This window comes from Camelus bactrianus, chromosome 2, assembly GCF_048773025.1.
Source record: "Camelus bactrianus isolate YW-2024 breed Bactrian camel chromosome 2, ASM4877302v1, whole genome shotgun sequence".
Taxonomy (NCBI): Eukaryota; Metazoa; Chordata; class Mammalia; order Artiodactyla; family Camelidae; genus Camelus; species Camelus bactrianus.
Window position 1 is genome coordinate 84,078,291 of NC_133540.1, and position 17,364 is coordinate 84,095,654.

Here is a 17,364-nt window from a genome sequence, read left to right on the forward strand (position 1 = left end):
TTAAAAGAGGCAGAGAGATGAAATCTTCTTGGGTGGCTGAGAAGAGTCCTCATGGATCAAGATCCAGTCTGGATGCTGGAGGATACGGTGTTCACCAGGTGGATAAAGCTGGACATTTCAGTCAGAAGGCATTGTAGACAGCAGCAGTAGGGCTGGGACCCCAAAGGGCCTCAGATGCTAGGCTAAGGAGTTTGGGGTTTATCCTATAAGCCCTGAGAAGCCATAAAAGATTTTTAAAGTAGTTGAATTATATGATAAATTTTAACATTTTTGTTTTGTATTTTGGATTTTTTAATTGAAATATAGTTGGTTTACTGTGTGTCAATTTCTGGTGTACAGCATAATGTTTCAGTCATACATATACATACATATATATTTCTTCTTATATTCTTTTTCATTATCGGTTATAAGAACTGAATATAGTTCCCTGTGCTATACAGAAGAAACTTGTTGTTTATCTATTTTTATACATAGCTGTTAGCATCTGCAAATTTCAAACTTCTGATTTATCCCTCCCCACTCCCTTTCCCCTGGTAACCATAAGTGTTTTTCCTGATTTCTATTATTTATCCTTTTCTTCCTTCTATCCACCTTGGGTTTAATTTGTTCTTATTTTTCTAGCTTTTTAAGGATGATGCTTAGGACATTGTTTTGAAATCTTTTCTAATGCAATCAGTTAAAGCTATAAATTCCTCTCAAAGCACTATTTTAGCTTCACCCCACAAATTCCAATATGCTGGGTTTTATTTTCATGTATTTTAATACAGTTTTCTAATTTATTTTGTGATTTCTTCTTTGACCAATATGTTGCTTAAAAATTTCATTTCCAAATATTTGGGGATTTTCTAAATGTTTTTTTCTGTTACTGATTTCTAATTGAATATGGTATGGTAAAGTAATACATGTGGTATGATCTCAGTCCTTCTAAATTTGTTGAAACTAGTTTTTATGGCATGACATTTGGTCTATCTTGATGAATGTGCCATGTGAACTTGAAAAAATGTATAGTAACATTTCATAATAACATTATGATGTTTACTTTGATGTTAATAAAGCCACTCCAGCTTTCTTATGGTTAATGTTTACAAGTTGTATCTTTCTTCCATCCTTTAAATGTTAACCTATGTCTTATTTTTAAAATGGGTTTCTTGGAAACAGTATATAGTTGTCTTATTTTATAATCCATTCAGATAATCTCTGTTTTTAATTCAAATTCTTAGACTATTTATATGTAATGTAATTATTGACAGGGTTGAGTTTAAATCTACCACCTTGGTATTTATTTTCTCTGTTTGTTTTTATTTTTCCTGCCTTATTTTGGATTAATTTAATATTTTTAGGATTCTATTTTACTTCCATGAATGGTTTATTCATTAGATTCTCTCAGCTTTTGTTTTTGTGATAAAATTCTAATTTTTCCCCCCAAGAATATTTTTGCTGGCTAGAGATTCTATGTTGATGGTTTTCTTCTCTCTGCATTGTCCTATAGCTTGCTTAGTTTCTGGCAGGACGTCTTTGGGTGTTCTCATTTTTGTTCCTCTGTGCATATGTGTCTTTTTTCATGTGACTGTTTTAAAAATATTCCCTTTAATGCTTGTTTTCAGCAGTTTAATCATAATATGGCTTTGTGTGATTTTATGTTCATCTTGCTTGGGTGTCATTGAACTTCCTGGATCTAATTGCTGATGGAATTAATCAAATTTGGAAAATGTTGACAATTTGCTATTCAAATATATTTTTCTGCTTATCCTTCAGATTCTTATCATATCTATGTTAGACTAGTTGATACTATTCTACAGGCCACTGAGTTTCTGTTGATTTAAGATTTTTAAATTCTTGTATTTCATTTGGATAGGTACTATTACTGTGGCCTCAGTTTCACTGATTTTTTTTCTATAGTGTTTAAACTACTATTAATTGCTTCTAGTACATTTAAGAATTTTTAAATATTTTATTTATTTATTTACTATTATATCATTTTATTTTATTTTATCTTGGCTGGGGGTCATAATTAGGTTTATTTATTTTTTACAGAAGGTGCTGGGGATTGAACCCAGAACCTCAAGCATGCTAAGCATTTGCTCTACCACTTGAGCTATACCCTCTCACTGACGTTTTAAATTTTAATTTTTATTATTTTAATTTCTAGATGTCCCATTTGGTTCTTTTGTATGTCTTCCATTTCTTTCATTATTATGTTAATTTCCCTTCTTTACATCCTTGAATATGTGGAACAAATGTGTGGTACCATTTTGAGATCTCAGTCTTCTAATTCTCTCTGTCATTTTTGGGTATGTTTCTATTGACTGATTCTTCTGATAATTTGTCATATTCTCCTGCTTCTTTGCATATCTAATTTCTTTTTAATGGTTGCTTGACATCTGATTTTATGTTGTTGAGTGCTAGAAATTTTTGTGTTAATTTAATATTTTTGGATTTTTTCTGAAGAGAGTTAAATCACTTGTGGATTAGTTTGATCATTTCATAGCTTGGTTTTAAGTCCTTTTATTTTGGGTGGATATAGGATAGCTTTTATTCTAGAACTAAACATTCTCACCTTTAAGGCCTGGCCCTTCTACAGTCTACTGAATGCCTTATATGTGCAGCAGAGTCTCTGCATTCTGGCTGAAAGGAATTCACTCTTTCTGGCCCATTTTATCTCCAGGAACTATCACCTATTAATTCATCTTGCTGGTGATTGCTTTTTCCTCAGAAATTTTTCTTGTCTGTCCTTATAGAATTTTACCTTATAAGTGGGCAGAATGCTGTTTGGCTAAAGACTCAAAGTGAGCCTTACACAGGTTTCTGGAGCTGTTTTTCTGTGTAATTTTGTACTCTCAAGTGTGTTGCCTTGCAAATTTTAGCAACTTGGCCTCCTTGAATTCCAATCGATGTCTGTTCAGCACACGAAGACTGCTGGACTCTCTGAGTTCTTCCTCTTTGTATCACTTGAGTGATGGGAAGTTTCACCTAGTTGTCCCCCCACCAGCACCCCCATTTCTCAAGGATCCTGATGGTTGTGCTGCCTGTTGTCTAATATCTGAAAATAGTTGTTTCCTGTATTTTGTTCAGTTTTCTAGTGGTCTAGAGGGCCAAGCTGCCTTACTTTCTTGTAGACACAAATAGAAGCCTATTTTGTCTTTTTACCCTCAGGCTGTTCCTCATTGTCATGCTGCTTCTCTTCACTACTCAGGCCCCTGGGCGTGGGTTTTATCTTACTTTTTGGGTGGATGGGGGCGTGGAAAGGGTTTAGACCTCATGCACAAGGAGTAAAGGAAGATAAGGAAAAGAGAGCAAAGCAGGCAAGCAAGTCTCTACTTCTAGGATTGGTTCCACCATTAACAAGTTTTTCAATCATTATTATGCTAAAATATTGTCTGTTCTTTTTTTCCGCCTTGCCTTATACTACCTAGACTGTCTCCTTCTCGTAAGTCATATATTGAAGTGCTAAAAGAGCCCATAATTTTTTTCTGTGTTTTAACAAAACTCTCTTGTTATTTTGTTAGTTTCTTATGGCTCAGTATCCCAAAAGGAGACCTTAGAAGGTAGTAAAAAGTGGAGAAAACATTAGGATGTTCCAAAAGTGGGAGAAAAATTGGGTCTTAGGCACTGTGGTTATGAGAACATTCTTCTTGAAGTTAATGTTTGCTTCTCATGGATGCATAGTTTTAATGTCCACCCACAATCATTTATCATTCATATTCTACCTGGGAGAGTATTTATTTAAGAGCTAGGGAGGCCAGCATGAATACCCTGGGGAATGGACCCAGAAGATAGAGTAGATTTTTCCCATATTACCTGCTTTTTGTTATTTTTTATTTTATGACATTGACATAACTGGTTCTTCCTTTATTTATCTCAAAAGATATTGATGTTATTTTTCATAAGCACAGGTTTCTTTAGGTAGAATGAAGCCACGTTAATGAACTAGTTAAATACAATATTTATAAACGTCTCTCCACCACTGTATTTTAAGAAAATGGTATTTAATATTGACAAATATTCTTTAAACTATGTTGGAATTTTACTTTCCATAGTGCTTCTTATCATGCTGTGCACATGCTTGGTTCTTACAGATCCACTTCTGCTCTCTGCAGCCTGCCCTGTTGCTCTCCACCCCACCCTCTATATTCACTTTCTCTCCTTTTCTGCTTTGCTTTGACCTCCAGGTTTACAAAATGCATTGTCTGGTCCCCATATCTGGCTTTCTTGCCTTGACGGTTGGGTCCAGAAGACTGAGTCCCACTAAAAGACTGAAGGGAGAAAGAGAGAGGAAGGGGCATTTATTTTGCCCCGCTTCCTTCCCACAGTCTGGCAGAGAGCAGCTCTTGTAGGGTGATCTCCTTCTCCTACATCAGCTCTACCAGGATTCAGGTATCACTGTGTCTTCTGTTTGTCTATTCAGGCTTTAGCATAGTAATAACTCCTCTCTGTTACTAGTCCCTGGGTAATTCCTGAAGCCTTGTTAGCTGCCTTTGCCTACCTATGCCTCTGTAAGCAGTCCCTTCATTAAACTCTCTTCATTTTAAACACTTCTGAGTGTGGCTTTTTCTCTTACTAGGACCTTGCCTGATATAAATCCCTTTCCATATAGTGTTTGAAGAGTTTTTTAAAAAAAATCTAAGTCAAAAAAGACCGCTCCCCTATTCCAAACTCTTCAATGATCTTCCTTTACAATTAGAATCAAACTCAAACTCCTTGACAGAACTTCAGGATCTTAACTCTGCAGTGTCATCTCGTCCCAGTCTTTCCCTCTCTCATTCTGTTCCAGACACAATGGTTCTCTTTCCCTCCGGTGAACTTACTAAGCTCGTTTGTCCCCTGGGGCCTGTATACTTGCTGTTCTCTCAACCTGGCAAGGTCACTCCCTCGGTCTTTACATGGCTGACTCCTTCTCATCATTCATGTTTCTGCTCAATTTTCACCTCCTTTGAGAGATCTTCATTGATCAACTCATCTGTATCAATGCTTTATATCCTATTACCTTCAATAGCCTTTCCAGCAGAGTTAACAATTCTAGCAGAAGGATTCTTTTCTTTTGAGACAGCACCCCTCTGTTTAAAGGTCAACAAGCCCTGCCCACGTGGACTGTCTTGGGTGCATGGCCACGGTGTCCCTGCAGAGTGGACATGCTACCTTTCCACATCTCACATGAAGTGTGATTTCTTCCCCCAGCTGCAGGAGATTCCCAAACTCTGGATCCTCTCAGACACACTAACATCACGCAGGCTGCTGCGTTCATGCTGTCTTTCGACAACAAGGTGGTTCATTCCTTCCCCAGGTCCATTGCTACTTACCCAAAAGCTGACAAGGCTACTCTATGGTCCTAAAACTTAGTCTTATTAGGCAATGGATGAAAAAGTACCAAATTAACTAAAGATATCCAGGAAATTTGCTGGTCACTGATTCTCACTCTAGGTGAAGCTGAGCCTCCGTCAGTGGCTCCTTAAAATCTCAGTGGCCTGTGGAACAGTCCTTAAAGCCTCTTTGGTAGGTACAAGGGGGAACTATGCTGGTGTAGTGACTTTGTGACACTCACTCCCCACACCAAAGGTGGCAGAATTACTTTAAAAAAAATCAGATAACATGTTTCCCTGGGGGAATTCCCCTAGAAGAGACCTGTTTCACAGAATATTTCTCCATGTGGGAAATGTTCTCTATCTGTGCTGTCCAGTGCAGGAATCATGAGTCACATATGACTTGTGGATAGTATAGTGAGCAACTGAATTTTCAATTTTATTTAAGTAATTTAATTGTAAATTGACAAAGCCACTTGAGGTTGGTGGCTACCACGTTAGCACAGCTCTAGAACCTGCCTGCCAACACACCACAGCCCAAGCACACAATTTTGCACTTCTGCTTGTCTATGAGGTATGGTCCAGTGAGGAATTGGCAAGACTCAGAATTACTCTGGAAGGGTCCTACATGTGAACAAGGATGTATCTTGTTCAGGTACCAGTTTGTAAGGGATACTACTTTTTGGTCTGTTCATTCTGGAAACCGTACTGAATAGAGCCAAATAATGTACTTCTAGTGTTAATCACTAATCACTTCTGCATGTGGTGTTGATAAAATTTGTAGCCAGTGTGGCTAAGGAAATCTCTGGCATTCTTTGAGTCTACATTCATATTTACTTTCAGCTTAACTGCACTAATTCTTCTCCAATACTCACACTTTTTGAAAAGTCAGTATCAGTTCTGGCAAATCTAAACACTATTATTTCTTTTTGAGATAAAATCCATCCGTTAAAGTACAGAGCCACTCTACATTGGCTATGAAGTTGCATTAACTATATCCCAAAGCTTTAGCTAACTCTGTTCTTATTTCATAAAGTTGTGTGAATGCTGGTCTCCAGCTCTTTTCCAGTGTGAATGGGCTCCATTTGTGCAATTTGTAAAATTTTCCCTTGGTGTCCTTTAAGAAGCAGATATGAAGGCAGGATGAAACAAGCAAGGGTTCTATTAGGAGAAGGTACCCATGTGAAAAGAAATACAGAGGCACCCAGAGGAAGCTGGGAGACCTATGTGACCACTAGGCAAGTCTAACCCAGAGTGAAGGAGAGGGGGAGAGACTTGAGTGGAGTGCCACACAGTCCCAGCAAATCCATCAGGGAATCCTTCAGATGAAGTTGGCCAAAGTCTCATAGTCTCTCAGATGAAGTTGGCCAAAGTCTCATAGTCTCTCTGGAAAGGAATCTGCCTTATTATCATTGCTGTACTCAGTCGTTGGTTGGAAAAACTTATGGGAGTGGCAGCCTGAAAGCAAACACTTTCTAAGTGTTTGTAACTGGATTTCTAAGCTGGAGCTCAAGGTCAGTTACACTCTCTATAGTAGGAGGTAGGCAAAGCACATTCTCATGGCCCCCACATCTTATACAATTCTGCTTCAGTTATGATGCATAGACAAGAAAATAAAAGATGAAAGATTGCATGGCTGGAAAATAAAATGTCTGAATATTATATAGAGAACTCTCCCTTGTTACTCAGAATTATCCCCACTAGTCCTCTAAAGTTAATTCCAATTCTCTATTAGATGTTTCCGCTGGCTGTAGAACTGGGGATAGAGGCTATCTTCCTGTAACTTTTGTGGCCTTTTCAGTTAAACTGATAACATACCCATTTACAAATGGACCACACTGGATCTGGCCTCACCGGGCTATGTTAGTAATGCTTGGGGATAGAAACATTGGGCCAATATGATATTTTTTTTAAAAAAAACCCTCTATCTAATTCTAGTTCTTTATTTCCAGAGTATACCAAAGCGAAGTATTTCTTTTCTTGTGTCCCATTTGCAAGCTACTGTTATCAACTTATCTACAGTTTGGGGTTTTCTTTTTTATTTTTGAAGTATAGTCAGTTATCATATGTCAATTTCTGGTATACAGTGTAATGTTCCAGTCATGTATATACATTTGTTTTCATATTCTTTTTCCTTAAAGGTTATTACAAGATATTGAATATAGTTCCCTGTGCTATATAGAAGAAATTTGGTTTTCATCTATTTTTATATATGGTGGTTAACATTTGCAAATCTCAAATATCCAAATTTATCCCTTCCTACTCCCTTTCCCCTGGTAACCATGATTGTTTACTATGCCTGAGTCTGTTTCTGTTTTGTAGATGAGTTCATGAGTGTCCTCTTTTCTCTCTTTCTTTCTTTCGTTCTTTTCTTTTGTTTTCTTTCTTTCTTTTTTTTTTTTTTTTTCAGATTCCACATATGAGTGATATCATGTGGTATTTTTCTTTCTCTTTCTGGCTTATTTCACTTAGAATGCTGATCTCCAGGTCCATCCATGTTGCTGCAAATGGCATTATTTTATTCTTTTTTTTAATCACTGAGTAGTATTTGATTGTATAAATATACCACAACTTCTTTATGCAGTCATCTGTTGATGGACACTGAGGTTGCTTCCATGTCTTGGCTGTTGTATATAGTCCTGCTATGAACATTGGGGTGTGTGTATCTTTTCGAATTGAAGTTCCCTCTGGATATATGCCCAGGAGTTTTGTGGATCTTTAAAGGAACTTAATAAATAATACACTACTTCCTCATTCAGTTTCAGAATAATTGAGAAATAAGAAAACAAAATTCAGTAGATAGAGGCCAAAAAATATGACCTTAATTACTGATAAAACTACCATTGGAGACTTGACTTATATTTGTGGACAAGTTGGCTCCCAGATGTTGAATGTAGAATGAGGAGGTTCATCTGTGGAGCCTTGTCTGCACTAGAATGGAGCAGCATCCTCTTCTCCAAGTGCAGATTCCACCAAAACTATAGAGGAGAGCACATGTTTGCTGAAAACTTCCCCAGTTTCTCTCTCAAATTCACCAATCAGGTTAACTCACTCCTACTCTTCTGGGAATGAATGAGTGAGGGAGGCAGAGAAAGGCCAGGAGTGTTGAATAAACAGAAGGAAAGCCTAGTGGCGGGGAAGATGCGTGCGCTCTCTAACAGGAAAAATGAAATATCAAAATGACACATATCACGGAATGCACAGGCTCTAATAAAACAGAAGCCAGTGATTCTCTTGTTTTGGGGTGGCCTTAAAATTGTTTTGAGAATTCTGAGTTCAACCAATAGTTACATTGGTATATCATCTTCTGTCTGGATTTTTGAAAAATATGTTTTTCTTTTCTGTCTTGGCTCAAAATTTTGGGTCAGAGTATCTTAAAAGAAGTTCATGAAAGCCATGAATTCTTCCCTGCCAAAAATATATACAAACTCAATTTCTGCCTTAGTGATTAAAAAAGAGACTGGATTTCTGTCTTGACTCAAAACTCCAGGTCATTTTTCTACACTATTTTCATGCTGTGTTGCTGTGCGCCTGCACACACACACACACACACACACACACACACACGGGGCCTGAGGGTCTAAAGTCCCTTTCTTTCATTTCTGTTTTTCGTAAGCTCACTTGAGATGAGCCCAAATCACTATAATCCTGACTTTTGAACTTGGGGAGCTTATGTGAAATGGCTCATAAACTCATTCGAAGGAAAGGTTACTTAATGTCATTTCTGTATTACTGTGGAGTTAAATCCCCTTTCTCAAACTCGCCATTAGACTCTCTTTCTCAGGTCAGAAGCTCAACCTGAATTTCATGGATTCGGGAGAAAATTATAGTAATGGAGTCATTCTGTACTGTGAGTTAGTCTAATGCACTGGGTAGGCACTGAGGCATTGGAGTCAGGCATAGCTGTACTGCAATGCTAGCTCTTTGATCTGTACCTACTGCTAGACCTTCCTGGGACTTAAGTTCTTCATACCATGAGGACAATGATAGTACCTATGTCAGAAAGCTACGGTGAGGATTAAAGGAGATAAAGTATATAGAGCATTTAGCATGGTTCCCAGAACATAATCAGCAGCCAGTAAGAATAAGCTATTTTTATTGTTACTATTGTTTTATTCCACTTTGTCTTAACAGCATCCACCACGATCACTGACACAGAGTAAGTGCTCAAGAAACATTTATTAAATGAATGACTAGGACAAGTCTAGTCACATTATTCTTCCTGTGCCCAAGAGTAGTTGGCCTTGCTGTGGTTTATGTCATTATATGATGGAATTCAAAACAGACCTGCCACCCTAGAGTCCTTCTGTGACCAGCATAGTCTGTCTGAAGATCTGATACTAAAAATTGTAGCATATCCAACTGCAATCCTGTTAAGAGAGTATCTGTTGAACACACACTTACTCAGGAACTTCTCTTTAGGATAAATCAGAACGTTTCCACTCAGTGAAGACACTCATTGTGAGTTTCATCACAGACAGCTTTCTGAAGCTATCTGGTGAAGTAGACCCTTTTCGAGGACTACTGCAATTCTTTAGAAGTCAAAATCAAACAAAGTTAGAATTGACCTGCGAGATAGAACTAGCCTACCTAGAACCATCTGCTCTTTTTTTCCCTTTTACAAATATATCTATACCTATATCTATCAAGGGAGACACAGATAAAGACATTTTGAGATGAACTTTCATTATTCCATAGATTCCACCTAATTCTCAGCAAATCTCTCACCACTCTTCCTTCCAACCCTCAGCACATCACCAAGAGTTTTCATAACAGGAATCACAGGTTAAACAAGTATTTGTTTAAAAAGTGCTTCATTGCTTTCATGTTCTCTTTCATATGATTTCCCTCCTCTGCCTTGCTGGACAGATAGAATCTTATGAGGATGTCAGCTTGCCAAATAATTGAGATTCTTTTCAGAAATATAGGACCCAAATCAAAAACATTCCTGGAGACTGGTACATTTACAAATGTTATTGCTTATACAGATGTGTGGTGGAATGGAATAAAATGTTAGGTATGATAACAACGAATTATAGAAATATGAGGCTGCCTTCAGGCACATGAATATATACATGAGGATAGAAATATTTTGATGGGAATTATTACTAAGGATGTGGGATCTTTGAAACAATGTTTGGGAACGAAGGATTCCAAGTTAAAATCAAGGGAACCAGTCAATAAATATTTCTTGAGCATTAATTTTGTGCTGATCACAGAGGATACAGCCATGTATGAGACACACAGAGTCCTAGCCTGGGCTTATAGCCAGATACAGAACATTAAGTAAACAAATAATTCAAGAGTGCACAGTCCTTTGAAAAAGTTGAGAACCTTGTTGAATTTATGGTAAGTGTAGATTGAGGAAGAGTCTGGGAGGCTAGGGAAGATTTCTCTCTCAAGGAAATTACACTTAAAGCAAAACTTAAAGCAAAATTTGGCTAGGGATGTTGCTTAATCCATGCAAATGGAACAGCATGAGCAAAGATCCATGTGGAGCTGGGAGAAATCCCATGCAATAGTTTCCTAGGGTGGCCATAATGAAGTCCCATGGACCGGGGAGTTTAAACAAGACATTTCTTGTCTCTCGGTTCTGAGGTCAAGGTGTTAGCCGTGGTGGTTTCTTCTGAGGGCTGTGAGGAAGAGCGTGTTCCATCTTCTCCCTTAGCTGCTGGTGATTTGCTGGCCATCTTTGGTGTCATTTGGCCTGTAGAAGTATCACTCCCATTTTTGCGTACATTTTCTTTTTTTTTTCCTTTTCTTTTTAACATTTTTTATTGATTTATAATCATTTTACAATGTTGTGTCAGATTCCAGTGTAGAGCACAATTTTTCAGTTATACGTGAACATATATATATTCATTGTTACATTTTTTTCTCTGTGAGCTACCATAAGATCTTGTGTATATTTCCCTGTGCTATACAGTATAATCTTGTTTATCTACTCTTCTGTGTACATTTTCACATGGTGTCCTCCCCCTGTCCACATCCAAATTGCCCCTTTTTATAAGAATACCAGTCTTATTGGGTTAGGGGCCCACCCTACTCCAGAATGACCTCATCTTAACTAATTATATCCACCATGACCCTATTTCCAAATAAGGTCACATTCTGAGGTACTGGGAGTTAGAACTACAACATATGACATATTTTGGGGGGGAGGTAGATGACACAATTCAGTCGATAACACTGCATATACTTAGCCTGGAGATGGGAGAAGAGGTTATAGTTTCATGTGATTTCAGAAGGATAAATAGGGTCCAGGCATAGGACACATTTTTAGGTCAAGGTAGGATTCTGTACATTTTTCTAAGGGCCATAGTAAACTATGGTTTTTAAGCAGGGGAATGACAGTGATCAGATTTGTGTTTTCAAATGATTGCTCTGGGAGGTAATCTGGGAGGTAACTTAGAAGGTGGGTACAGGACTTTGCATCCCCCCACTTTTCTTTCTTAGCATTCCTTTAGTCCTTCCCTTAGATACTCCACACTCCAAGGCTGAGTGACATTTAGCTGGTATTTAGGTTGCCAGATCTCTCCCCTGTGTAAAAGGCTCTCTTGGGAAGTTTTCATCTGTCATCCATGTGTTTTTGTCCTTCAGACATCAACAGATTGCAAGGTTTAAATTGGCACAAAAAAATAAGTCTAATAATGTAATCTTTTCAGATCATTGAGACTTCAAATTAAAGTTCAAATGAAAATATTGCTAATAAAAATGTTTAATAACTAATAAAAAGACAATTTGTGTGCAGGTGTAAAAACACCTCAATGTTCATAGTGGCGTTATTTACAGTTGACAAGATATGGGAACAACCTAAGTGTCCATCAACAGATAAATGGAGAAAAATGTGGGGGGTGTGTGTGTGTATGTGCATGCATGTATATATATAGTGTATGTATATGTGTATATATGTATGTATATATAATGTATGTATATATATATGTAATGTATGTACATATATATAATGGAATATTATTTTATATATAATGGAATACTACTCAGCCATACAAAAGAATGAAATTTTGCCATTTTCAGCAACATGGATAGACTTGGAGGGCATTATGCTAAGTGAAATAAGTCAGACAGAGAAAGACAAATACTGTATGATCTCACTTACACGTGGAATCTAAAAAATACAACAAACAAGGGAATATAAACAGACTCCATAGACATAGGGAACAAACCAGTGGTTACCAGTGGCAGGAGGGGCAACATATGGGTGAGGAGGGGGAGACACAAACTTTTGGGTGTAAGATGGGCTCAAGGTATATTGTACAACACAGGGAATATAGCCAATATGGTAACTGTAAATGAAAAGTAATCTTTAAAATTCTGTAACAAATTTTAAAAATTTTTAAAAGAAAATCATAATCTACAGTAAATGAATGAATGAATGAACGAATAAATAAATAGATAATAAGAAATAGAAGAGGGAAGGTTAGAGCAGGTTCAGAGGAGCTTCCAGGAAAGCTCTCCCCAGCTCACCCGACACCTGGATAGACAAAAGTCTCCCTCGCCAATTTCTCCCCACCCCCACCAAAAAAAAGTTTTGTGAAAAATCGAGTATTTAAGTCTGGGTTTTTACAAAGCCGTGAGAGAGCTCTTTAAGTTCCTTTTGGTCAATAACTTGTATAAACAAAAGCAAGTCTGATTCAGGTGACTTTCCCAGAGCTCCTTCTGGCTCCGCTCTGTAAGCTGCAGGATTTCAAGGTTTCAGACCCCACATCATCTGCAAGCCCTCCCTGGCTGCCTTGTGCTGATAGGCAGAGAACTACTTTTAGTGATCTAATCTTCTCATAGGATTATGCCTGGGGATAATAAAACTTTACTAAATGCCTGTGGGAATTTAAAGATAGCCTTTGTAGTGAAGGTAATCTAGTGTCATACTGCATGGTAGTAAAATGGAAGAACATTGGAAGTGATTAACAGAGCAATTAAAAGACGTAATAAAGGGGCCTCCGAGTCTGGGTTGCTAAGAAAGGAGAAAAGACCATCATTTAAAAACTGATCTTAAGCTTGAACATGTGCTTCTGCGATCATCATTGGCAGGATAACAAGGTTTACTCTACCTTTTGCTTCTGTCCTAAAGGAAAATTCTGCTTCTCCTGTTATGTTTCTTCCATTCAGAACTGGAACATACTTCACGATTATTTGTTTAGGAACTTCTGCATTAGCTAGGTTTGGGGATAAGCTAACATAACAGAGACAATCCAAACTATAGGAGCTTTAAAAAGAGAAGCGTATTCCTTTTCTGCCACACACAAGTCCAGAGGGAGTCCTGCAGGGCTGATGGGACTTCTTGGCTTGGTAACATTGCTCAGGAACCCAGGCTGGCAGGGAGACTCTTCCATCCTCACTTGTGAGGTCCCAGCGGGATCCAGGGTGGTGGCTCAGTTGCTGACATTTCCCAGCTGGTGGGACAGGGAAGTCCAGGGCAAGTGGATTCATCTCTAAGGAATAATATAAAGATTGCTAAATCACTTTCGCTATTTCATGACCATTCCTAGCTGAAAGGGAGCTTGGAAATACAGTCACTAGCTGGGCACCCTTGTGCCTTAATGGAACTTGGGGCGGGGGTGTGGGGGCAGGGGTTATTAGTAAAAGCGATACTAGGGCAAATAATGGTTTGTAGCACACTTCCATCCTCTGATGAGAGTATTAAGACTCAGAGAAAGCAGATAAACAACAAGGTCCTACTGTACAGCACAGGGGGTTGTATTTAATAGCTTGTAATAACCTATAATGAAAAGAATGTGGAAAGAAATATATATATATTTATATAAATAGTATATGTATGTATGTATGTATATATATAACTGAATCACTATGCTGTATACCAGGAGTAAACACAACATTGTAAATCAACTCTACTGCAATTAAAAGAAAAAAAAAAGACTCAGAGAGGGTAAATGACTAGCCCCAAATCCCACAGCTGTTGAAACTTGGATTTCCAGACTCCTGGTAAGAGACAAACTTTACTAAATGCCCCTGGGAATCGCCCCTTGTCCTGTTAAGCTCCTTGTTGTTGATATTAAAAAGAAGTGTGGACAAAGGTCAAGAGTTTGTCACTTGGTTTCCGGGGATTTCTAGGAATTAATTAATTTTGAGTATTGGCCTGAAAAGTCCCTTTAATTTACAGATTTGCTTGTCAGAACAGAAAAATAATGGTGAGTTTGTCTTTGCTTTAGAACAGTTTTCTCCATACCAAAGTGCTGCTCGCAACCTTGAATCCGTATCGGCCCATCTTTGCTTCTGTTTACAGTTTTTCAGGATTAAAAAATCCTGCTTTCTGAGGAAGTCTGTCACAGTTAATCATAGTTTGCTTTTCCACAGGTCGCCTTTCATTCTGAGATTATCACACCATTTGCTCAGATACACAGAGCCCCACATAAGATGACATAGAATGTGATCATTCTATTTCTGTTAATAGAAATCCTTAATTCCTATTTTCATAGGTATCTTTCCCACCACTTCCCTAAGAGAAACCCAAGCAAACTGAGTAGGCAAGTATTAGATACAAGATTTTCTGCATATAGAAACAAAGACTTACTTTTAATTCTTTTTTTAAACATAAGTATTAAAAAGTAATACTTTTCAAGAAGACCTAATTTATCCCTGATTCATTCTTAGAATCATATTGCCTTTTTGACTAAACTCAGAAAAATCTGTGGTGGCGCTGCTGGCTCTTCGGGGCTTTGGAAGTTAATAAGATTTCAGCATTCTGTTTTTCTCTTGATCAGTCCTGGATAAGATTGCTTCCTCTTTTCAGTAGCAACAGTTTTGCTCCAAGGAGGATATTTGTTTCACTTACACACTGGAGAAGCCACAGGGTTGTATTTTTCGGAAATGAAGATGGTTCAAAGCTACACGTCCCCTATACCAACCATTCAAGATGAGTTTGTGACTAAATAGTGAGTCTTTAAAAGACCCTCAGGAAAATAAGTGTTAGGATAGCATTTACTTTCTTTAAATATGGTGAAGGTAGTTTTTCTTGTCCTTTTCTTAAATTTCTAAAATTTGATTATTGACTCTTGCCAAATCTAAGAATAATGTTCAGTGGGGGATGGTGGTCAAAATAATGCTGATTATTCGATCCCCAAATTCAAACATTTGAAATTATTTTTCTTATCTTTTTCTTTTTTAAATTTAAGAGAACTGTGTCCTGTACCTCTCCTTCCCCTCCCCCCAAGATGAACTTAAACTTCCTACCCTCTCTTCTCTCTTTCATACTCTTCTGTGACCTGCTCCTTATTTAGACTGTGACGCGTCACACTGGTTTGTCTCCATTTCAGTAAGAACCACATAAAAACCCAGTGGATGGAACAGGAAGCTGGCAAAATTGAAAGTTTCTACTTGTTGCTGTTACCCAGGAGCTACACCCAAACCCTGCCCATTATTAATCTCTCCTCTGTAGAATTGGTTTTATTTGCCGTGACCCCCTTATATGGTCTGAACAGACTTTTGGCTCCTGCAGGCTTGTGACAATGAATGTGTATGCTTCCACTGCCCACAGCTCACTGGGTTCAGACCCACCTTAACTTACAGGTTCTGAGCACCTTCCTGTGTCTGACTCTCTTCTACATCTGCTCCTCATCCCAGGTCCTTAGCCTGTCTTTAGCCTTGTGACCCTCTGGACATGACCAGTATTATTTCTTCTTTAAAAGGTTATGAGCAAACAGCTATGCTATGTCAGAAATGTGAAAGATTTAGAGGATATAGGATAACATTGCTTGTTCCAATGAAAGCCTAACAACAACATTAAGTCAACACATTTAATTGTGTGTATGATATTTATTGTGCTAGCAAAAATGTTTTAATAGAAAGCTATTCATTTAAATGAAAAAAAATGTCTATACAGCTAAGGTAAATAGGATAATTTGGAAAGTAGTTCAGAGATGGGAGAATACAAGTCTGTGACTTTAGGCTTCCTCTTCTCTTAATCAATTTTTTCTTCCCTAAATCTCAACACATCACTTAGAGACAGTTCCTGCCCACACACAGGATTTACCTTGAAAACTTCTCAAGACAAGGCAAGACAAGAAATCATTATCCACCTGTTCTAAATTTCCAAATGCTGGAGAGGGTAAACAAGTTAGCTAAGGATTAAAACATTTAGATTCCAACTGTGCTGCGATTAGTTTTAAAGAGAGAGAGAACAGTCATTTCAGAGAAACTCAGATTCAGATAATTAGAAAGCTAAGTTGGCAGTTGATAATGAAGAAGGAACAGAAATAAACCGTTGGAGCATTTTGGTTTTATTTAAGTCTATTTTTCAAAAATAGTATTTTCATTTTTATGACAATTCCGAATTCTGGTAGAAAAATTAGAAAATACAAAAACGAAAAGGAAAAACGTCATGCAGAGCCTACTGCTGTTGTGGAGGAATTTTAACCTTAAGCAGTAACTACAGGAGGAGGTGACATTCCATAGGAAAATCAAGATGCTCTGCAAAGCCCCAGGACACAAAAATAGCAGCATTTCCACAGCACTGTAAACGTTATCTAATCAGATAGCTTTCCTAAGACCAGTTTAGACAATGGCAGTGTGGAGGTAATTTTGGTACACGGACAGAGTATAGGATTAGGAGTTTTTATGGAGAGAAACATGAACGTTACAAAGGAGTCTGGAGACCAGAAGCAGTGACCAAACTTCGCTGCTTGGAAATGTTGCTCATCGCTGCTGGCCTTGCTCACTCTCCTTCTAGACGCTTAGACATGAAACTCTTTTCAAGTCAGTTCTCACACTTTCTTCTCTTTCTAGTACCCTCTCCTACCCAGCTCTCCCACAGCCTTGGCTCTCACAGAAATAATAATAGTGATGACACCAAATCAACTAACGTTTATATAGCACGTTACATCGTATAAATGATTTCATATTTATCATCTCACTTAATATTTATATCAGTGTTCGTTCAACTAATGGTAAATGATCACTGGCTAATTTTCACAGTGAATACAACAGACCTAGTGAACTCAGTGTTATAATCCTCCTTTAATCATGAGGAAATTGTGCTTAGGAAGTTTAAGAAACTTTCCTAAGAAGGAACAGCTTTTATTTAAATCCAGGA